The following is a 24,157-nucleotide window of genomic DNA, read 5'->3' as shown; positions in this document are numbered from 1 at the left end:
TCTTTCATAATTTCATGCAGAAGGGCCTCTGTGCCCTTCGAGGCCACTTCATCATTCTCTGAAATCCCAATTATTCGTATATTGCTTTTCTTCTAATTTATCTGAGAGTTCTGAGTGAATGATCCGTTTTTGCTCTCCATTTCTCTTCCTCTTTGAGAGATTGGGAGCATTCAAAGAGTTTATCTTCAATGTCAGAAATCCTTTCTTCTGCTTCCTCCATTCTGTTGCTGAGGGATTCTACTGTATTTTTCATATCTTTGAGGGCTGTAAATTCTTGCTTCAGTGTGTCTAAGTCTTTGGTGGTTTTGTCTTTAAATTCGTTAAATTCTTGAGACAACTTTTGAATTTCTCCTCGAATTCCTAATTCCATTTTATTAATCTTGTCTGCAATCCAAATTCTGAATTCGATTTCTGACATCTCAGCCAGTTGTTTATGAATGGGGTCTTCAATCACATCTGCCGTATCTTTTCTTGGGGGGGGCGGGTTGATCTATTCTGGTTATTCATGTTACCTGAGTTTTTCCGCTGATTGCGCCCCATGGTTATTTTAGTCCCTTTGATTTTTCCCCTGGGGCTTTATTGAGGGCCTATACAGTGTTGTGGCGTGAGAAACTGGGGCTCTGTCTTGTGTGGTGGGGCTAAGTAGTTCTGTCTTGTTTTCAGTTGGTTTCTGTTCGATCCTATTGTAACATTTACTCTGGCTTGAAGTCTCAGCTGTGTGGAAAAACCAGCAATTAAGTCACCCCGCCCACCTACCTCTGGCACCAATTTGAAAAGGAAAAGGAAAATCAAACCTTCCTACAACTGCATACCCAGGGCACCACCTGAAAAGTCCTCAGGGTATTAGTTCATTTCAAAAAGTCCAAATCAATTGTCTCAATCGGCACCTGTCTCGGGTGGGAGAGTTCAAGAGGTCTCTGGGAACTGGATCACAGGGGTCTGGTGACTCCTCTGATATGGCTTACTCCAGTGCTGTGTGTAGTCAGGAGGAGCCACCTAGCAAATAGATCAGTCTGGGAAGGTTGATGTCTCCTTCCCCACTTTGCCCCTCCGTCGGACCCAGTCACTGGTATCTCTGCAGATGGCTAACCCAGTTGCCTGTAGTGAACAGATACTCCAGGGGTTTGCACCTGCCTGAATTGCAAGGAAGTCTGCCAGGCCCCTGCAATCTGCCACTATCTAGCAGGAGGAGGTGGGGCCTGACATCTTTGAGTGCTTGATGCAGGTGGTGGGAGGGAGGTGTTCACTCAGGCTTAGCCCCATCCCTGATTGATGTTGCTAATAGAACAGAACAGACAACTTTGCGGGGTTCTGTCTCTGTTTCTGCTAAAATCGCCTACAGAAGACGGGCTGTTCTGAGTTCAAACGTCTTTGCTGCTGGAGGTTTGTGTCCGATTACCTCTCTGAGTCGGCCCTGCCCTGGAAGCTTCCTGGGTTTGTGAGCAGTGTCAGGCAAATCCTTTGCTCACTGGTGGCCTCCTCTGGTTGCCCAGGGAGACAGGGGGTGTGACTTCAGAATATCCAGAAGTGAGCCAATTTGCTGTTAAAGAAAAAAACGGCTGTTTATTTGCCTCCAGGAACTGCCACTCTGGTGTGGGCACCCAGCCGACCCTTTGCTCCTCTGTCTCGTGCCCCAGAGTCAGCACTGAGCGGCCGCAGTTTATGCTCTGTCCACACCCCTCGAGAGATCTTGCAAGAATCTGGACTCCTGGGGGGCAGGCCCCCAGACCCCTGAGTGAGAGTGGGGGGAAGCTAGTGTTTCATTCAGTTTTATGCCTGGCCGTATTGTTGCCCGGGGAGGGCTGCTGCACTGCACCGCAGGGAAGTGCCACCAAGGTGTGACTCCCCCTCAGCTGAGTGCCCTCTCCTCACTTGCATGTCTCAGAGTCAGCACTGAGCAGTCATGGCTCAGGCACTGTGCACTCCCCTCAAGAAATCACCCAAGGATCCGAACTCCTGGGGGACAGGCCCCTAGACCCCGAGTGAGAGTGGGGGGAAGCTAGAGTTTCATTCAGTTTTATGCCTGGCTGTATTGATGCACGGGGAGGGCTGCTGCACCGCACCGCAGGGAAGTGCCGCCAAGGTGTGACTCCCCCTTAGCCGGGTGCCCTCTCCTCACTCGCGTGCCTCCGAGTCAGTGCTGACCAGTTGCAGCTCAGGGACTATCCACTCCCCTTGAGAAATCACCCAAGAATCCGAACTCCTGGGGGACAGGCCTCCAGACCTCAGTGAGTGGGAGGGGAGTGTTGGGGGTTCAGGGTTGCCAGCAAAGGATTTTTAAAGTTTTATACAGTTTTATGCCTGCCAGGAGAATGCCATGGCACCCTAGTAGGGGAGGTAGGTCCAGTTTTTAGAAGGTCTCTCCCATGGAGTGTAGTGGGAGGGCCTTTAATTTCTGCCCGTTTGTTTAATTGTGGGGCTCTTGAGCTGGTCTCATGGGAGAGGGGGACTCCCGTCCGCTTGGTGGTGGATTTTGTACCTTTTGTTTGTGTCCTTGTGATCACAGCTTGCCTCAGCAGTGTTGATGTGCGTTCTTCAACCTTCTCTCTTGGTGTGGCTCACATCCACCAGGATACTTACTAAATTCCTGTCCCTTAACTCTCCTTCTGGACGGGAGCCTCTGTTGAAAGCTGGCTTCAGTCCACCATCTTGTCTCTCGTGATCTGCTATCTTGCTCTGTTCCCTGCCCCACTTGAATCAAAAGTTCTGACCTCAAAAGATGGCTGTGAAAATTAAAAGTAATAATTTATGTAAAGACCTTGTCCTCTGGTAAACCCTTGATAAAGGTGATCTTATATGAGGGTGTCACTCTGTCACCCAGGCTGGAGTGCAGTGGTTTGACCACAGCTCACTGCAGCCTCAAACTCCTGAGCCTCCAGAGTAGCTGGGAATACAGGCACATGCCACTGGGTCTCACTCCACTGGTTTGTTTTCTGAGGAGAATAGCTCATTGTGCTACACAAGCTAAGATTCAGACCCAAATAGGCTAATGTACGGTGCAATGTTTTCTCCAAATCCCATAAAAAAATATGAACTAGAAAATGAATTAAAATTATTTTCCTTTTAAATCATCATTGAGCCATAGTTTATGATATAATGTTGAATGAAGTTTTAAGACTGTGGGAAGCAGACTTTTCTTTTGGTCTATTTTAGCAATGGTTCTAAAAGGAGTTTGGTTGTATATCCAGAGACAAGACTCAGAGAGGTTCAGGCCAAGTTTAATGAAAAGGGACAGAGACCTGCCTGGGCAAATATGGTGGCTGCAGTGAGGGAAGTTGGGGGCTTGTTTTTATTCTGGGCATAGGGGGAGGAAGATTCCACAGCTTGCTGGAAGGTTTTGGTGGGCTGGGGTCTTTCCAGTAGAACTCTTGTGGTGGGGCCGGGTAGGTCTTTTATTTTAGTAGGGGAGTGAGGGAAGGGCTTAGGCCCCTAACACGTGCTACTGCATGCTTAGGGGTAAAGCTGGTCAGTTTACTCTCTTTCAAGCCAGCAAAAAATTTCTTTCTCTGAAAAGTATATGACATTAGTATGCTGTATCCAGTGTGACCATGTGAAAAAGAAGTCTTGGTATATATTTAACTCAGGAGTATCCATAGAAAGCAGTGGGTAGTTTTGATATAGAAAGAAAAAAAAAAAGAAAATAGGGAAAGAGATAAGAAGTAGGAAAGATTAAAGCAAAGAAGTAAAGAAGAGAAAGTAGAAAGAAAGAAAGATTAGAGACAAAGGTTAAGGAAAGTTAAGTAAAAAGGAAAGAAAGCACAACAAGAAAAGAACAAGAAATAAGAAAGAAGAGAGAAAGGAGAAAGGAATTGGAGGCTTCCACCTTCTTCCTGTTGACAGACTTCAGTTAAAACAAGAATTACTTTTGTTCCAATGGCTAACTATCTCCTCATTTAGCATGCCTACCTTTGGTTAATGAACAAAACACCATTTGTTCCCAGGTCTCTGCTGACATTAATCAATAATGTTGTTTCTCTTACCAAGGCACTACAATGTGATAAGGGGAGATGCTAGGGTAAGTGTTAAGTAGCAGGAACAACAATTATTATTATTTTTTTAATTATTATTTTTTTTTTTTTGGCCAGGACTGGGTTTGAACCCGCCACCTCTGGCATATGGGGCCAGTGCCCTACTCCTTTGAGCCATAGGCACCACAACAACAATTATTTTTGAGCTTTAATGAGACACCAGAGAGAAAGGCAGTTAATTTCTATCTAACGATCTGATGCAGTCTTTGAAGTCATGCTATGGGGCTGCATTGCTTTTATTGAACAGGGCTCACAGTGTTGGCTGACCTCTTGCTTAGCAAAAAGTCACTGGTTTGATTATGGAGCTGCTGAAAGACATAAATACAGCTATTTAATGGCATAGCAATTTCTAAACTAGAAGGTGAGAATAGGAAAGAACAACTAGTTTTGAAGAGAAGCCTAGTTGAGTAAAATCAGTTTTATGGGGCTTGGGTGTGAACAGTAAATATGTAAATGTGTTTTAAGTTTTTTTTTTTTTTTTGAAACAGAGCCTCAAGCTGTCACTCTGGGGAGAGTGCCGCGGCATCCCAGCTCACAGCAACCTCCAACTCCTGGGCTCAAGCAATTCTCTTGCCTCTGCCTCCCAAGTAGCTGGGACTACAGGTGCCTGCCACAACACCTGGCTATTTTTTGTTGCAGCCGTCATTGTTGTTTGGCGAGTCCAGGCTGTATTCAAACCTGCCAGCTCAGGTGTATGTGGCTGGTGCCTTAGCCACTTGAACCACAGGCACCAAGTTTTAAATTTTTGTATAAGGTTTTTATAAGGTTTTCTGGAAGAAATCATAGATAACTCTTCTGAATAGTGGCCCATTGTGGGGAGATGCTGATATCTACTATAATTTTTCAATGCCTTCCATTAGGCTGAGCTTTAAAAGGTACTTTTGTAATTGTCCTTTCAAATCATTTTACCATAAAGACATTTGCTCTAGAATGTTTATTGCAGCTCAATTCACAATCACCAAGATGTGGAATCAACCCAAGTGCCCATCAACCCATGAGTAGATTAATGAACTGTGGTATACATAAACCATGGAATACTATTCAGCCATAAAAGGTGAAGACTTTGCATCTTTTGTGTTTACCTGGATGGAGTTGAAGAGTATTTTCCTTAATAAAGTATCACAAGAATGGAAAAGCAAATATCCAATGTACCAATACTAATTGAGTACATAATACTAATATGAAACCAATAGATGAACAAACTACACGACTACACAAGAAAAAAACACAATTAAATTCAAGTGATGTGGAGAGGGGAGGAGAAGGGGGATTGTTGTGCTCCCACCTAATGGGCACAATATCAGGGTATACAGTGCACCCCCCATATGTGAAAGGCTCAACTACACTTTGAACTATACCCAACAAATGCAAACAATGTAACCTAATCATTTGTACCCTCATATAATCTGAAAAAGAAATTGTCCTTCCATACCATAAGGCATACTGAGTAACTCTAGATGAACTTTTTAACATTTATGACTTTTGGGGAGAACAAAGCCAGAATAGTACCAGACTACTACTCCTCCTTGTGTAACAAAGCAGACATTGCTAATTGATTGCTGCGCTTTTTCCATCATGTCCAAATATGACCTCAGAATTCTTTTCTACATAGCATTCCAGGCAGACAATACTTGGAGAATTTAGACCAGTGTTGAAATCTTTTGCCATGCTTAATTTAGATCATAAGAAAAAGTTCTTTCTTTTCTTTCCTTGCTTTATTTATTTATTTATTTATTTATTTTTTACCTTATGGAAATCCATAAGGTAAACAGCCTGAGCTTTGTATTTCCAGCTGAATCACTAAATGGCTCATTGCTTGTTATGTCACTTTGAAAAGTGGGCCATTTTAGAAGTTCCATTGGAAAATTCTGACAAGATTGTTGAGGCCAGACTTCATTTGATTTTTTTAGCTTTTTATCTGATGCCAGACATTGATAGGCACCAATACCTGGAACAAATGGAAGAGTATGTACTTTAACAGGGAAAGAAAATGGGTTGCCCCAAATTGAGAATCCAAACTTTTAGGCTGGAGAGTTTTCTCTGATGTCAAGTGAATACTATGTGACCTTGAATGCTCATATCTATTTGACTTTTCTCATCTCTATATCTTGAACTTGCTAGCAAAGGCCAGCAAATGACCCCTCCACAATAAAATAATGTGATAGGAAGAAAGATTTAGGTTATAGTTTTTAAACTTGAGGAGCAATATGGCTTCATTAAAAATGCATTATTCATTGAGTGAAAAATGCATCCCTCCTCTTTGGTTGACACATGATTATTAGATTCTTTAGGATTACTTAAATTTGTTTTGCAACTGACATTGCACAAATGGAATCAGAACTTTTCGAACTAAGGAATCAATTTCAAAATTCAATATTGCAGGAAAAGGAAAACAAATAGGCCTTTTCTGTTAGTGTACGATGGCCCCAAAAATATACAACAGCAATTTCATGGGTGACCTACATTGTAATTTACTCCTGGTGGTTGACTTACTGAGATTTTAATTCTTTGGACTCTACATTTGGCCAGAAATGACCTATATGTGAATACGATTACATAGCCTCTCTCAGTAAGGACGAGGAAGATGAGGTAGTGTGCACAACTTTAATTTCTGTAGTGTGGCTGAAAAGAACAAGAGAGTGCTTGATTCTGGCTATGTAGCCTTGAGCAAATGGCAAACTTCTCTGATCCTTAGTTTCTTCCTCTGTAACTGGGGTAATAGGACATGTCTCAGGTTTGTTAGGAGATGAGTTAGTGCAAGTGGAGAGCCTAGCACAAGTCCTGATATATGGAAAACGCTCAATAAATTTTAATTTTAATTTTCATATTATATCATGTCTTTGAATGGCAGTGGTCTTTCTAGGTTAAGTAGCCCTGAGAAAAATGATCTTAGAATTGGGGAATGGAAAATCTTCCAAAATAACTTTCCTATTGGATGTTTTATTTTCAGTTTCTGCCTATAGAACTTTTCTCCCCTTGCTTCTTATGGTACATTGCAAAAATGGCCCATTTCTTCCTCCCTTCCTCTCCCTTCACCCTTTGTCATATTACTTTGAAGCTCCTCCCATTAAGGAGGGCTCTATTTATTGCCCCTTGTTTCTGAAATCATCATGTGACTTTCTTTGATTAATGAGATGTCAGCAGAAATGATGTAAAGGAAGGCTTGAAAAACTTGAAAAACAGTGTCTTTGTTGGGTCTTAGTCATGGCAAGATGATATCTATACTCCTGGTGGGATTCCTTTGAGGCACAGTTGGTGCTAGACTCACAAAGCCAAGCACAGCAGTGAGTCACTACTTTCAAATTGTCTCCTGAGGTGTCTGCAGCCTGCTCTGGGGTTCAGAAACCAAGGGTACCATCCAGAAGTATTTCTGGGTAAAGGGAGGAGGGATGGTCATTCACCAGCTGTAAAAAAAACTCAAAGCACCAGACAGAAATAGTTTTTCTGGTATTAAAGTCATGTGCTAATGATATTATCTCCTTGGGAAAATGATCTTTTATCTTATCAAAAGAAAAGCAAAATAAATGTACGCATTCTACGTTTCTTTTTTCGTTTTTATTATTGGGGATTCATTGAGGGTACAATAAGCCAGGTTACACTGATTGCATTTGTTAGGTAAAGTTCCTCTTGCAATCGTGTCTTGCTCCAAAAGGTGTGGCACACACCAAGGCCCCACCCCCTCCCTTCTTCCCTCTCTCTGCTCTTCCCTTCCCCACCCCTCCCTCCTTCTTTCTCTCTCTGCTCTCCCCTTCCCCTACCCCCACCATGAACTTAATTGTTATTAATTGTCCTCATATCAAAATTGAGTACATAGGACTCATGCTTCTCCATTCTTCTGATGCTTTACTAAGAATAATGTCTTCCACTTCCATCCAGGTTAATACGAAGGATGTAAAGTCTCCATTTTTTTTAATGGCTGAATAGTATTCCATGGTATACTTATACCACAGCCATTTCTGGGTTGGTGGGCATTCAGGCTGTTTCCACATTTTGGCAATTGTAAATTGAGCTACAATAAACAGTGTCCTTATGATAAAAGGATTTTTTTCCTTTTGGGTAGATGCCCAGTAATGGGATTGCAGGATCAAATGGGAGGTCTAGCTTGAGTGCTTTGAGGTTTCTCCATACTTCCTTCCAGAAAGGTTGTACTAGTTTGCAGTCCCACCAGCAGTGTAAAAGTGTTCCCTTCTCTCCACATCCATGCCAGCATCTGCAGTTTTGAGATTTTGTAATGTGGGCCATTCTCGCTGGGGTTAGATGGTACCTAAGAGTGGTTTTGATTTGCATTTCTCTAATAGATAGGGATGATGAACATTTTTTCATATGTTTGTTAGCCATTCATCTGTCTTCTTTAGAGAAGGTTCTATTCATGCCTCTTGCCCATTGATATATGGAATTGTTGGCTTTTTTCATGTGGATTAATTTGAGTTCTCTATAGATCCTAGTTATCAAGCTTTTGTCTGATTCAAAATATGCAAATATCTTTTTCCATTGTGTAGGTTGTCTATTTGCTTTGGTTGTTGTCTCCTTAGCTGTACAGAAGCTTTTCAGTTTAATGAAGTCCCATTTGTTTATTTTTGTTGTTGTTGCAATTGCCATGGCAGTCTTCTTCATGAAGTCATTCCCCAGGTCAATACCTTCCAGTGTTTTTCCTATGCTTTCTTTGAGGATTTTTATTGTTTCATGCCTTAGATTTAAGTCCTTTATCCATTTTTAATCAATTTTTGTGAGTGGGGAAAGGTGTGGTTCCAGTTTTAGTTTCTTATATGTAGACATCCAGTTCTCCCAACACCATTTATTGAACAGGGAGTCTTTCCCCCAAGGTATGTTCTTGTTTGGTTTATCAAAGATTAGGTGGTTGTAAAATGTTAGTTTTATTTCCTGCTTTTCTATTTGATTCCAAGTGTCTATGTCTCTATTTTTGTGCCAGTACCATGCTGTCTTGACCACTATGGCTTTGTAGTACAATCTAAAATCTGGTATGGTGATGCCCCCAGCTTTATTTTTATTACTAAGAACAGCCTTAGCTATACGGGTTTTTTTCTGGTTCCATGCAAAACACAGAATCTTTTTTTTTAAATCTTGAAAGTACGATGTTGGCATTTTAATAGGAATGGTATTGAATAGGTAGATTGCTTTGGGAAGCATGGACATTTTAACAATATTGATTCTTCCCATCCATGACCATGGTTAATATCCTTTGCTATTTCCTTTCTGAGGATTTTATAATTTTTTTTATAGAGGTCCTTCACCTCCTTCGTTAGGTATATTCCTAAGTATTTCATTTTCTTTGAAACTATGGTGAAGGGAGTTGTGTCCTTAATTAGATTCTCATCTTGACTGTTATTGGTATATACAAAGGCTACTGACTTGTGGACATTGATTTTATATCCTGAAACATCACTGCATTTTTTGATGACTTCTAGGAGTCTTGTGGTTGAGTCTTTGGGGTTCTCTAAGTATAAGATCATGTCATCAGCAAAGAGGGAGAGTTTGACCTCCTCTGCTCCCATTTGGATTCCTTTTATTTCCTTGTCTTGCCTAATTGTATTGGTTAGAACTTCCAGCACTATGTTGAATAGTAAAGGTGAGAGGACAACCTTGTCTGGTTCCAGTTCTAAGAGGAAAAGCTTTCAGTTTTACTCCATTCAGTAAAATATTAGCCGTGGGTTTGTCATAGATAGCTTCAATCAGTTTTAGAAATGTGCCACCTAGTCCCAGCTACTCGGGAGGCTGAGGCAAGAGAATCGCTTAAGCCCAGGAGTTGGAGGTTGCTGTGAGCTGTGTGAGGCCACGGCACTCTACCAAGGGCCAGAAAGTGCGACTCTGTCTCTACAAAAGAAAAAAAAAAAAGAAATGTTCCACCTATGCCTATACTCTTCAGTGTTCTAATTAGAAAAGGATGATGGATTTTATCAAATGCTTTTTCTGCATCTATTGAGAGAATCATATGATCTTTATTTTTGCCTCTGTTAATATGGTGGATAACATTTATGGACTTGTGTATGTTAAACCAGCCTTGCATCCCTGGGATGAAACCTACTTGATCATGGTGAATGACTTTTTTGATGAAAAGATGTAATCTTTTGGCTAGGATTTTGTTGAGAATTTTTGCATCTATATTCATGAGTGAAATTGGTCTGAATTTCTCCTTTTTGGTTGCATCTTTTCCTGGTTTTTATACTAGGGTGATGTTTGCTTCATAGAACGTGTTGGGGAAGATTTCTTCCTCCTCAATTTTTTGGAATAATTTCTGCGGTATAGGAATAAGCTCTTCCTCGAAGGTTTGATAGAATTCTGGTGTGAAGCCATCCAGACCAGGGCATTTTTTATTGTTTCTTTAATCTCAATGCTTGAAATTGTTCTGTTCAGGAGCTCTATTTGTTCCTGGCTAAGTCTAGGGAGGGAGTGTGATTCCAAATATTGATCCATTTCCTTCACATTGTCAAATTTCTAGGCATAGAGTTTCTGGTAGTATTTAGAGATGATCTCTTGTATCTCTGTGGGATCAGTTGTTATTTCCCCTTTATCATTTCTGATTGAAGTTACTAGAGATTTTACTTTTCTATTTCTAGTTTATTCTGGCGAATGGTTTATCTATTTTATTTATTTTTTCAAAAAACCAACTCTTTGTTTCATTAATTTTCTGAATGATTCTTTCGTTTTTAATTTCTTTGATCTCTGATTTGATTTTGGATATTTCTTTTCTTCTACTGGGTTTAGGCTTAGATTGTTCTTCTTTTTCCAATTCCATAAGATGGCTTGTGAATTTGTTGATGTGCTCTCTTTCTGTTTTTTGAATGTAGGCATCTAAAGTGATATATTTTCCTCTCCAAACTGCTTTTGCTATATCCCACAAGTTTTGGTAGCTTGTATCTTCATTGTTGTTATGCTCAAGGAAGATAATGATTTCCTATTTTATTTCTTCCTGCACCCATCTGTCATTCAACAGAAGGTTGTTTAATTTCCATGCCTTTGTGTGTGGTCGGATGTTTTTGTTAGTGTTGAGTTCCACCTTTGGTGCCTAATGGTCTGAGAATATACAAGGTAAAATTTCAATTCCTTTGATTCTGTTGATATTTGTTTTGTGTCCCATGATATGATCAATTTTGGAGAATGTTCCATGAAGTTATGAGAAGAATGTATATTCTTTATCTTTGGGATGGAGTGTTCTATATGCGTCTATCAAGCACAGTTGTTCTAGGGTCTCATTTAAATCTCTTATATCTTTGTTTAATTTCTGTTTAGAGGATTTGTCCAGCTCTGTAAGAGGAGTGTTAAAGTCCCCTGTTATTATGGTATTATCGGATATCATATTGCTCAGACTGAGTAAGGTCTGTTTCAAGAATCTGGGAGCATTTAAATTGGGTGCATAAATATTTAGAATTGAAATGTCTTCTTGTTGTATTTTTCCCTTGACCAATATAAAGTGACCATCTTTGTCTTTTTTGACTTTAGTAGCTTTAAATCCACATGTATCTGAAAATAAGATCGCAACTCCTCTTTTCTTATGAATTCTATTTGCCTGAAAATTTGTTTTCCAATCCTTGACTTGGAGTTTTAATTTGTCTTTTGAAGCCAGGTGTGTTTCCTGTAGACAGCAAATGGATGGCTTGTGTTTTTTAATCCAGTCAGCCAATCTATGTCTCTTCAGTGGGGAATTCAAGCCATTAACATTTATTGAGATAATTGATAAGTGTGGTAGTATTCTATTCGTCTTATTTTGTGAGAGTCCATTGCTTAGTTTTATCTTTTGCATCCATGTGGAAGTTAGGTTATGTCCTTTAATTTCTGAGTTCTTACTTTGCTGCTGATCCATTGTGATGGTCAGTGTGTAGAACAGGTGGAAGTTTTTCTGTAGAGCTGGTCTTGTGGTGGTGAATTTCTTCAATGTTTGTATATCCATAAATGATTTGATTTCTCCATCAATTTTAAAGCTTAGCTTAGCAAGGTATAGAATTCTGGGCTGGAAATTGTTCTGTTTAAGTAGATAAAAGGTGGATGACCGTTGTCTTCTTGCTTGGAAAGTTTCATTAGAGAAGTCTGCAGTCACTCTGATGGATTTGCCCCTGTAGGTCAACTGGTGCTTACTCCTGGTAGCTTGAAGAATCTTTTCTTTTGTCTTAACTTTGGACAGCTTCATCATAATGTGTCTTGGAGAAGCTCGGTTAGAGTTGAGGCAATCTGGGGTCTGATATTTCTCTGAAAGGAGTGTGTCAGAATCTTTGGTGATATTTGGGAAATGTTCATTTGTAATATTCTCTAGTATGGATTCCATTCCTCTGGAGCAGTCTTCTTCCCCTTCTGGGATTCCTATAACTCGTATGTTGGAATGCATCATAAAGTCCCAAATATTCTGACAGTGAACCTTCTGCTTTCTCTCCTTTCTTTTCTGCCTCTTTAACTGTCTGAGTTATCTCAAAAATGCTTCATAAAGTCCCAAATATTCTGACAGTGAACGTACTGCTTTCTCTCCTTTCTTTTCTGCCTCTTTAACTATCTGAGTTATCTCAAAAACTGTGTCTTCTACATCTGAAATTCTTTCTTCTGCATGGTTTAACCTGTTGCTGATACTTTCCATTGCATCTTTAAGTTCACTAATTGACTGCTTCAGTTCCTGTAGCTCCGCTATATCCTTTCTATATTCTTCATATCATTCATCTCTTATTTGATTCTGTTTTTGGATTTCCTTTTAGTTATTTTCCACTTTATTAGCAGTTTCCTTCATTGTTCCATTTTTTCCTTCATTGTTTTCATCATGTGTATTCTAAATTCCCTTTCTGCCATTCCTAACATTTCTTTATATGTGGAATCCTCTACAGTAGCTACCTCATGGTCCCTTTGAGGGGTTGCTCTGGAGAGGTTCTTTATGTTGCCTTTAGTTTTCTGCTGATTCTTCCTCATGAGTGATTTCTTTTATCTGTTGCCTTGCCCTAATTTTCCTTTCACTTCCTCTTGCTCTTTACATTCCCATGCCTGTGGACTAAGCTTTTGATGAGTCCTTTTGGTACAGGACCAGAATGATGAGAATGTTGAAGAGGAAGAAATGGTAAAAGAAAAAAAAAGAAAAAAGAAATAAAGAAAAGAAAATAGGGAAAGGAGACGGGTTGGGTAAAAGGGAATATTGACAAAAAGAAGAGAGGCACAGAAAGAGGGAGACAGAGTGATATAGGTATACAGTAGGGTACTTTGCCACAACCTTAAATAAAACACCAACCTTTGGGGTTGCCTGATTGGGTGGTTTCTTTGAGGTCAGCAGCTCTTTGCTAACCCGATTGGACACAGTACTCCACCTTCACCAAGTAGAGAGGAAAGACAAAAATGGTATAAATCAAACCAAAACAAGCAAATAGAACACTTTACGGGATAAAATTGGGTGAAAACTAAATAATAGGGTAGAAACACTAGCAAAAATGATGTTGGTAATTATTGAAAAAGGCAGTAATGGGAAATTGTATTTAAGCTAGAAAAATGGAGAAAGAAAAGAAAGAAGAAAAAAAGAAAGAATCTGTATGGAAAAGGTTGAAATTAAAAAACAAAACAACAATAATAACAAAATAAACAAAAAACAAACAAACAAAAAAAACAACCAAAACCAAAGCAGTATATATAGCTTGTTGAATATTGTCTGGGCAACAGGTGGTCTTCTGGGTTATGAGATGTTAATCGCAATGCTGATATGACTGGAGGCCTCCACTGATTTCTCAAACCCCACAGGATGGAGACCCTAAATCTCTCTTCCTTCCTCTTAAAAGCCACTTTAAACTTCTAAACTTGGCTAAGCAGAAGATTTCCCAGAAAGTGCTTGTCACTGGGATCATGGCTGAAGTGGCTATCCACTTATCCAGTGTGCCAAAACTGTTCTAACTTGCCCCTGAGGGTTAAGGGTATAAGGCGGCTCAGTCCCCGCCTTTAGGCTGCTCAGTCACTAGGTTACTAGCTCCTGCCCGATCCTTGCTCTGCGACCCTGAGGGGTGGAGCTTGCTGGGGCAGTTCTCTCACAATGGCTCCCTGTGGCCTACAGCTGAACACTATTAGCTGCGTCTGGCTCAGTGGCTCAGTCTGGGGCCCTAGACAATGCCCAAAGTTCTCTGCACTCCTGCTCAAGCTCTTCCCAAGGCAGTTCAACTGAGTGCCAAGTCCAAAAACACCAAAACGGTTCACAGGTAAGGCCTTTCTGGTTTGCAGTCTCACTGCTGCTGTACTTACAGCTGCCAACAGGATTAGACCCTTCGAATGCATCAACCACTTGCCAGTTTCCCACTGTTTTTGTCCTCCTCTAGGGGTCCAGAAGTCTCTTGCTGACTCCCTGTATCCTCAAAGGGATGATTATAGGCAGATCCCACCAGCCAGAGATGCCTGGAGTTTTATCTCTCCAGACTCACGGTGCCCAGTTGCAGGGAAGCTGTTACTTGGTCACCATCTTGCTCTCACTCTTCTCAAACTGAGCATTCTACTTTTTGTTAAAAATAAAAAAAATTACATCTGCCATTACCATGTAAATGTCCAGGCTGTTCTGCATGAAGGTGAGCCAGTCTTTCTTGCCAAAAGGATCATAGAACATCGAACCTCCAGTCAACTCCCAGGTGTGTAATCAAGTCCAACCAAGACAGCAAAGCCACTGGGCTGATCACCCCAGATGCATGAGCAATAAGAAATAAATGTTGCATGCCACTGAGATTTTATAGTTGTTTGTTATGCAGACTTATTAGAGCAATCAATAATGGTTAAACTTCTATTATGATTCTAATTCTGTTGTGTCGCAGTTATGACTTATCTATCAGGTTCACCAGATATATTGGGAACTCTTTATTAGCAGAGATGATATCATATTTATCTTTTATCCCAGAGCCCAGCATAGTACCTGGTGGGTAATAAATACTTGCCCCTTGAAGTTCTGTCTTTAATAGGACATTCCTTTACTTAATAAGTGATTTGCTCCTATATTCATACTTTCATTCTAGAATGCCTACTCTCTGCCCAGCACTGTGCTGGGTGCTAGGAGTATAAATGTGAGCAAAACTGACACCAGGGAGTCCCATAACTAGGAATGCACATTGTGCCCCTATACACACTCTCACATGTGAATAAATGGATGGATGCAATGATCACTTAACAAGCTCTTGTGGTGTATCAGGCCTGCTGCCTCAAGGAAAGGGCACTTGAGGAGAGAAGAATGATGAAGGAAGTGATGGTAGGAGATGTGTGTTAGTATTAGAGGATTGGGGGGGAAGACAAGGTGTGAAGGAAGACAGACTGGTGGAGACTGTATCAGTTCAGAGAGCACATGCCCATCTGAAGGCCTGGTGCAGGCCTAGTACCCTTTAGACTAGCGGTTCTCAACATGTGGGTCACGACCCCTTTGAAATGAAAATACATCCTGCATATCAGACATTTACATTATGATTTGTAACAATAGCAAAATTACAGTTATGAAGTAGCAATGAAAATAATTTTATGGTTGGGGGTTACCACAACATGAGGAACTGTATTAAAGGGTCATGGCATTGGGAGGCATTAGGAAGGCTGAGAACCACTTCTTTATGCTGTAATGTATGTGCAAATGACCTGGGCATTTTAGCTCTGGATTTTAGTCTCTGGCAGGGCCTGGGATTCTGCATTTCTAGCCAGCTCCTGGGTGATGCTGCAGTGCAGATTCTCTGTTTTGTACTTGTGAGAGGTAAGACTCTAGTTGGTGTTGCCATGCAGAAACATCTTGTGGTTCCAGTTTTGCCAGCTCACCAGATTATTTGTTTGAGACAGAGTCTCACTATGGTGCCCCAGGTATGGTGCCTCACAGCAACCTCAAACTCTTGGACTCAAGAGAGTCTCTTGCCTCAGCCTCCCTAGTAGCTGGGACTACAGGCACCCACCACAATGCCTGACTATTTTTTTTGTTTGTTTTTACTTAGCAGGCCTGGGTCGGATTCGAACCCACCAACCCTGGTGCACATGGCCAACTCCCTAACCACTGAGCTATTGGCACCCAGCCAGCTGACCAGATTTTTAAAGAAAACCTGTAAGTAAGTTTCTATTTTAATATGAAATATCTTGGCTTTTAATGGTAGTAACTAATGTTTGCAAAAATACTTACATAGTGGGAAACCCCTGTCAGTACTTCGTGAAATTGTGAACATGAACTGTTCTGATTCCAAATGCGAGGATATTATCCCTGCTGATTTTCCCATACTTTGGACTTTGCATTTCATGAGTTTTCCCTTGCAGTTATATGTTTTTGTATTGTTCTAAAAAGATTTTAAGTTTCTTAGGGAAATGGATGGGATCTTCTTATTTTTCTATCTGCTAGAATGTGTGGCAGAATGTTTCACGCCCAATGGGAGGTCAATAGATGCTAGTGAACTCACTAATGGAGATGAATGGTATATTTCATAAAGCTGGGATGGATTTTCATATATTATCAGTAGGAGTTTTATTTTAGAGCAGGCAAGCAGAAAAAGTTGCTTAATTTATTAATCACCCTTATTTATTTATTTCTTTTAGAAAATATTAACAGCTTTTCAGGAAGGCTTGGTGTGCATGGAAAAAATTTAATTTTCCAAAGTGGTTGTGATGGCATGTCATCAGGGTGGATGGGAGAGGACAGTGCTATCATTATGAAAACAGTTGAGTCTTCAAAAAAAGAAAAAAAAAGCAAAAGCAAAAAGTCAAAACTCAGAAAAGGGTTCAATAATCTTAATGATTTATGAGCCAATCCTGAAGGACAAAGTGAAAATTTTCTCATGAAACATAATGAGATTGAAGATGACACAGCACAGTGGAATTCACGGAGGTGAATGCATGTTCAGGATTCTGAATATCTTTGGAGTGCCAGCCTTGGGAAGATGCCGTCGCTAGACTCTAAAGGCTCTCCCCTTAAAAATTATCAATGCTTTGCTTATGCTGCAGTGTTTACTAACTGCTTTGTCAGCAAAACTGACCTTCATAACAGTGCTAGTAGGTCAGCATGGAAGATTGTGTCAAGAAAAATTATCCAAAACTTGAAAAGAGACAAAGGGATGAATGCTTTTCTTTTTGTATTGTATACCAGATCTTTTAGAGATTAACTATATTTATGGAGGTGTAGACAGTGTATTGACTAAAGGACTAGTCAGAAAATTTCTTCTGACAAGATGGCGGACTGAAGCCAGCTTTCAACAAAGGCTCCCGTCCAGAAGGAGAGTTAAGGGACAGGAATTTAGTAAGTATCCTGGTGGATTTGAGCCTCACCAAGAGAGAAGGCTGAAGAACGCACATCAACACCGCTGAGGCAAGTTGTGATCACAAGGACGCAAACAAAAGGTACAAAATCCACCACCAAGCGGACGGGAGTCCCCCTCCCCCATGAGATCGGCTCTGTAGCCCCACAATTGAACAAGTGGGCAGAAATTAAAGCCCCTCCCACTACACTCCACGGGAGAGACCTTCTAAAAACTGGACCTACCTCCCCTACTGGGGTGCCGTGGCGTTCTCCTGCCGGACATAGGGCTGAATAAAACTTTGGGAATCCTTTGCCGGCAACCCTGAATCCCCGGCGCTCCCCTCCCGCCCACTGAGGTCTGGAGGCCTGTCCCCCAGGACTTCGGATCCTTGGGTGATTTCTCAAGGGGAGTGGACAGTCCCCGAGTTGCGACTGGTCAGCATTGACTCTGAGGCGCGCCGAGTGAGGAGAGGGCACCGGGCTGAGGGGGAGTCAGGCCTCGTGGCACTTCCCTGCGGTGCAGTGCAGCAACCCTCCCCGGGCATAGGGGACCCAAGACTGAATCAGACTCTGGCCTCCCCGCTGAGAGCTGAGAACCCCTACTCTCACTCGGGGTCTGAGGGCCTATCCCCCAGGAGTTCGGCTCCTTGGGTGATTTCTCGAGGGGAGTGCACAGTGCCTGAGCTGCGTCAGGTCAGCGCTGACTCTGGGACACGTGAGCGAGGAGAGGGCACTCCGCTGAGGGGAAATCAAGCCTTGGCGGCACTTCCCTGCAGTGCAGTGCAGGAGCCCTCCCCGGGCACAAGACTGAATAAGACTCTGGCCTCCCCGCTGAGAGCTGAGAGCCCCTACTCTCACTCGGGGTCTGAGGGCCTATCCCTCCGGAGTTCGGCTCCTTGGGTGATTTCTCGAGGGGAGTGCACAGTGCCTGAGCTGCGTCAGGTCAGCGCTGACTCTGGGATACGTGAGCGAGGAGAGGGCACTCTGCTGAGGGAAAATCAAGCCTTGGCGGCACTTCCCTGCGGTGCAGTGCAGGAGCCCTCCCCGGACCGTAGTATTGCGTGAAACTGAATGAAACTCTAGCTTCCCCCCGCCCCACTCCCAATCCGGGTCTGGGGGCCCATCCCCCAAGAGTTCTGATTCTTGGGGGATCTCTTAAGGGGTGTGGACCCAGCACAAACTGCGGCCGCTCAGTGCTGACTCTGGGGCGCGGGACAGAGGAGAAAAGGGTCGCCTGAGTGCCCACACCAGAGCAGCAGTTCCCTGGAGGTAGATCAACAGCCGTTTTTTCTTTAACGGCAGAACGCTCACTTCTGGATATTCTGAGGCCATACCCCCTGTCTCCCTGGGCAACCAGAGGAGGCCACAGGTGACACGGCTCACAAACCCAGAAGCCTCCAGGGCGGGGCCGACCCAGAGAGGTGTTCAGACGCAATTCTCCAGCAGCAAAGACGTTTGAACTCAAAACAGCCCGTCTCCTGTAGGCGACGACAGGAACAGAGACAGAACCTCACAAAGTTGTCTGTTCTGTTCTGTTCTGTTAGCAGCATCCATCAGGGACGGGGCTAAGCCTGAGTGAACACCTCCTTCCCATCACCTGCATCAAACACTCAAAGATGTCAGGCCCCATCTCCTCCTGCTAGATAGCGGCAGTCTGCGGGGGCCTGGCAGACTTCCTCGCGATTCAGGCAGGTGCAAACCCCTGGAGTGTCTGTTCACTGCAGGCAACTGGGTTAGCCATCTGCAGAGATACCAGTGACTGGGTCCGACGGAGGGGCAAAGTGGGGAAGGAGACGTCGACCTTCCCAGACTGCTCTGTTTGCGGGGTGGCTCCTCCTGACTCCACGCTGCACTGGGGTGAGCTGTCTCAGAGGAGTCACCAGGCCCCTGTGATCCAGTTCCCAGAGACCTCTTGAACCCTTCCACCTGAGACAAGTGCCGATTGAGACAGTTGATTCGGACCTTTTGAACTGGGCTAATAGACTGAGGACTTTTCAGGTGGTGCCCTGGGTGTGCGATTGTAGGAAGGTTTGATTCTCCTTTTCCAACTGGGGCCAGAGGTGGGCAGGCGGGGTGACTTAATTGCTGATTTTTCCACACAGCTGAGACTTCAAGCCAGAGTAGAAGTTGCAATAGGATCGAACAGAAACCAGCTGAAAACAAGACAGAACCACTTTGCTCCACCACACCAGACAGGGCCCCAGTTTCTCAGGCCACAATACTGTACGGGCCCTCGATAAAACCCCAGGGGAAAAACCAAAGGGAGTAAACCATGGGGCGGAATCAGCGGAAAAACTCTGGTAACATGAATAACCAGAATAGATCAACCCCCCCAAGAAAAGATACGGCAGATGTGATTGAAGATCCCATTCATAAACAACTGGCTGAGATGTCAGAAGTCGAATTCAGAATTTGGTTTGCAGACAAGATTAATAAAATGGAATTAGGAATTCGAGGAGAAATTCAAAAACTGTCTCAAGAATTTAATGAATTTAAAGACAAAACCACCAAAGACTTAGACACACTGAAACAAGAACTTACAGCCCTCAAAGATATGAAAAATACAGTAGAATCCCTCAGTAACAGAATGGAGCAAGCAGAAGAAAGGATTTCTGACATTGAAGATAAAGTCTTCGAACGCTCCCAATCTCTCAAAGAGGAAGAGAAATGGAGAGCAAAAACGGATCACTCACTCAGAGAGCTCTCAGATAATTCGAAAAAAAATAACAAGGGTTATAGGAATTTCGGAGGCTGATGACGTGGCAGCCAAGGGCACAGAGGCCCTTCTACATGAAATTATGAAAGAAAATTTTCCAGACATGCCTAGAGAATCTGAAATTCAGATAGCAGACAGCTTCAGAACCCCAGCACGATTCAACCCCAAAAAGCCATCTCCCAGACATATCATAATTAGCTTCACTAAAGTTAACATGAAAGAGAAGATTCTCAAAGCAGCCCGGCGAAAGAAAACTATAATGTACAAAGGTAAGAATATTAGAATAACTGCAGATCTCTCTGCTGAAACTTTTCAAGCAAGAAGAGGCTGGTCATCAACTTTTAATCTCCTAAAGCAAAAAAACTTTCAACCCAGGATCTTGTATCCAGCTAAACTGAGTTTCATCTATGATGGAGAAATTAAATACTTCAATGACATTCATATGTTGAAAAAATTTGCCATAAGTAAACCAGCTCTTCAGGATGTTCTCAGACCTATCCTCCACAATGACCAACCCAATCCTATACCACAAAAGTAAACTCACTCAGAAACTTCGGATCAAACTCCAACTTCCACACTGGCGAAAGGATTAAAAATGTCCACTGGACCTTTGAAAAACTCGATACCCAAAATTCCACCAGACTTATCCTTACTCTCCATCAATGTGAATGGCTTAAACTGTCCTCTAAAGAGGCATAGGTTAGCTGACTGGATACAAAAACTTAAGCCAGATATTTGTTGCATACAAGAGTCACATCTCAACTTAAAAGACAAATACAGACTCAGGGTGAAAGGATGGTCATCCATATTTCAGGCAAATGGTAATCAGAAAAAAGCAGGTGTTGCAATTTTATTTGCAGATACAGTAGGCTTTAAACCATCAAAAGTAAGGAAGGACAAGAATGGTCACTTCATATTTGTTAAGGGTAATACTCAATATGACGAGATCTCAATTATTAATATCTATGCACCCAACCAGAATGCACCTCAATTTATAAGAGAAACTCTAACAGACATGAGTAACTTGATTTCCTCCAGCTCCATAATCGTTGGAGGTTTCAACACTCCCTTGGCAGTGTTGGATCGATCCTCCAGAAAGAAGCTGAGCAAAGAAATCTTAGATTTAAACCTAACCATCCAGTATTTAGATTTAGCAGACATCTACAGAACATTTCATCCCAACAAAACTGAATACACATACTTCTCATCAGCCCACGGAACTTACTCCAAAATTGATCACATTTTAGGTCACAAGTCTAACCTCAGTCAATTTAAAGGAATAGAAATTATTCCATGCATCTTCTCGGACCATCATGGAATAAAACTTGAATTGAGTAACAACAGGAATCTGCATACCCATACAAAAACATGGAAGTTAAATAACCTTATGCTGAATGATAGCTGGGTCAGAGATGAGATTAAGAAAGAAATCACCAATTTTTTGGAACAAAATGACAATGAAGACACAAGCTATCAGAACCTCTGGGACACTGCAAAGGCAGTTCTAAGAGGGAAATTTATAGCACTGCAAGCCTTCCTCAAGAGAACGGAAAGAGAGGAAGTTAACAACTTAATGGGACATCTCACACAACTGGAAAAGGAAGAACATTCCAACCCCAAACCCAGTAGAAGAAAAGAAATAACCAAAATTAGAGCAGAATTAAATGAAATTGAAAACAAAAGAATAATACAACAGATCAATAAATCAAAAAGCTGGTTTTTTGAAAAGGTCAATAAAATAGATAAACCTCTGGCCAACCTAATCAGGAAAAAAAGAGTAAAATCTCTAATATCATCAATCAGAAACAACAAAGACAAAATAACCACAGACTCATCAGAAATCCAAAAAATCCTTAATGAATATTACAAGAAACTTTATTCTCAGAAATATGAAAATCTGAAGGAAATAGACCGATACTTGGAAGCACGCCACCTTCCAAGACTTAACCAGAATCAAGTGGAAATTTTGAACAGACCCATATCAAGTTCAGAAATAGCATCAACTATACAAAACCTCCCTAAAAAGAAAAGCCCGGGACCAGATGGTTTCACGTCAGAATTCTACCAAACCTTTAAAGAGGAATTAGTACCTATATTACTCAACCTGTTCCAAAATGTAGAAAAAGAAGGAAGACTACCCAACACGTTCTATGAAGCAAATATCACCCTGATCCCCAAACCAGGAAAAGACCCAACAAGAAAAGAAAATTATAGACCAATATCACTAATGAATATAGATGCAAAAATATTCAACAAGATCCTAACAAACAGAATCCAGCAACACATCAAACAAATTATACATCATGACCAAGTTGGTTTTATCCCAGGGTCTCAAGGCTGGTTCAATATACGTAAATCTATAAATGTAATTCAGCACATAAACAAATTAAAAAACAAAGACCATATGATTCTCTCAATTGATGCAGAAAAAGCTTTTGATAATATCCAGCATCCCTTCATGATCAGAACACTCAAGAAAATTGGTCTAGAAGGGACTTTTCTTAAACTGATAGAGGCTATCTACAGCAAACCCACAGCCAATATCATATTGAATGGAGTTAAATTGGAATCATTTCCACTCAGATCAGGAACCAGACAAGGCTGCCCATTGTCTCCATTGCTTTTCAACATTGTAATGGAAGTTTTAGCCACCGCAATTAGGGAAGAAAAGGCGATCAAGGGTATCCATATAGGGTCAGAAGAGATCAAACTCTCGCTCTTCGCAGATGATATGATTGTGTATCTGGAAAACACTAGGGACTCTACTACAAAACTCCTAGAAGTGATCAAGGAATACAGCAGCGTCTCAGGTTACAAAATCAACATTCATAAATCGGTAGCCTTTATATACACCAACAACAGTCAAATTGAAAAAGCAGTTAAGGACTCTATCCCATTCACAGTAGTGCCAAAGAAGATGAAATATTTGGGAATTTACCTAACAAAAGACGTGAAAGATCTCTATAAAGAGAACTATGAAACTCTAAGAAAAGAAATAGCTGAAAATGTTAACAAATGGAAAAACATACCATGCTCATGGCTAGGAAGAATCAACATTATCAAAATGTCCATACTACCCAAAGCAATATATACTTTCAACGCACTCCCTATTAAAGCTCCACTGTCATATTTTAAAGATCTTGAAAAAACATTACTTCGTTTTATATGGAATCAGAAAAAACCTCGAATAGCCAAGACATTACTCAGAAATAAAAACAAAACAGGAGGAATCACACTACCAGACCTCAGACTTTACTACAAATCGATAGTGATCAAAACAGCATGGTATTGGCACAAAAACAGAGAAGTAGATATCTGGAATAGAATAGAGAACCAAGAGATGAATCCAGCTACTTACCGCTATTTGATTTTTGACAAGCCAATTAAAAACATTCAGTGGGGAAAAGATTCCCTATTTAACAAATGGTGCTGGGTGAACTGGCTGGCAACCTGCAGAAGACTGAAATTGGACCCACACCTTTCACCATTAACTAAGATAGACTCTCATTGGATTAAAGATTTAAACTTAAGACATGAAACTATAAAAATACTAGAGGAGAATGCAGGGAAAACCCTTGAAGAAATTGGTCTGGGTGAGTATTTCATGAGGAGAACCCCCCGGGCAATTGAAGCAGCTTCAAAAATACACTACTGGGACTTGATCAAACTAAAAAGCTTCTGCACAGCTAAGAACACAGTAAGCAGAGCAAGCAGACAGCCCTCAGAATGGGAGAAGATATTTGCAGGGTATAACTCTGACAAAGGTTTAATAACCAGAATCCACAGAGAACTCAAACGCATCAGCAAGAAAAAAACAAGGGATCCCATCGCAGGCTGGGCAAGGGATTTGAAGAGAAACTTCTCTGAAGAAGACAGGCGCACGGCCTTCAGACATATGAAAAAATGCTCATCATCTTTAATCATCAGAGAAATGCAAATCAAAACTACTTTGAGATATCATCTAACTCCAATGAGACTAGCCTATATCACAAAATCTCAAGACCAGAGATGTTGGCGTGGATGCGGAGAAAAGGGAACACTTCTGCACTGCTGGTGGGAATGCAAATTAATACATTCCTTTTGGAGGGATATATGGAGAACACTCAGAGATCTAAAAATAGATCTGCCATTCAATCCTGTAATTCCTCTGCTGGGCATATACCCAGAAGACCAAAAATCACAACATAACAAAGATATTTGTACCAGAATGTTTAT

This window comes from Nycticebus coucang, chromosome 8, assembly GCF_027406575.1.
Source record: "Nycticebus coucang isolate mNycCou1 chromosome 8, mNycCou1.pri, whole genome shotgun sequence".
Classification (NCBI taxonomy): Eukaryota; Metazoa; Chordata; class Mammalia; order Primates; family Lorisidae; genus Nycticebus; species Nycticebus coucang.
The sequence above is the reverse complement of the archived record's forward strand: the minus strand, read 5'-3'. Positions refer to the sequence as shown.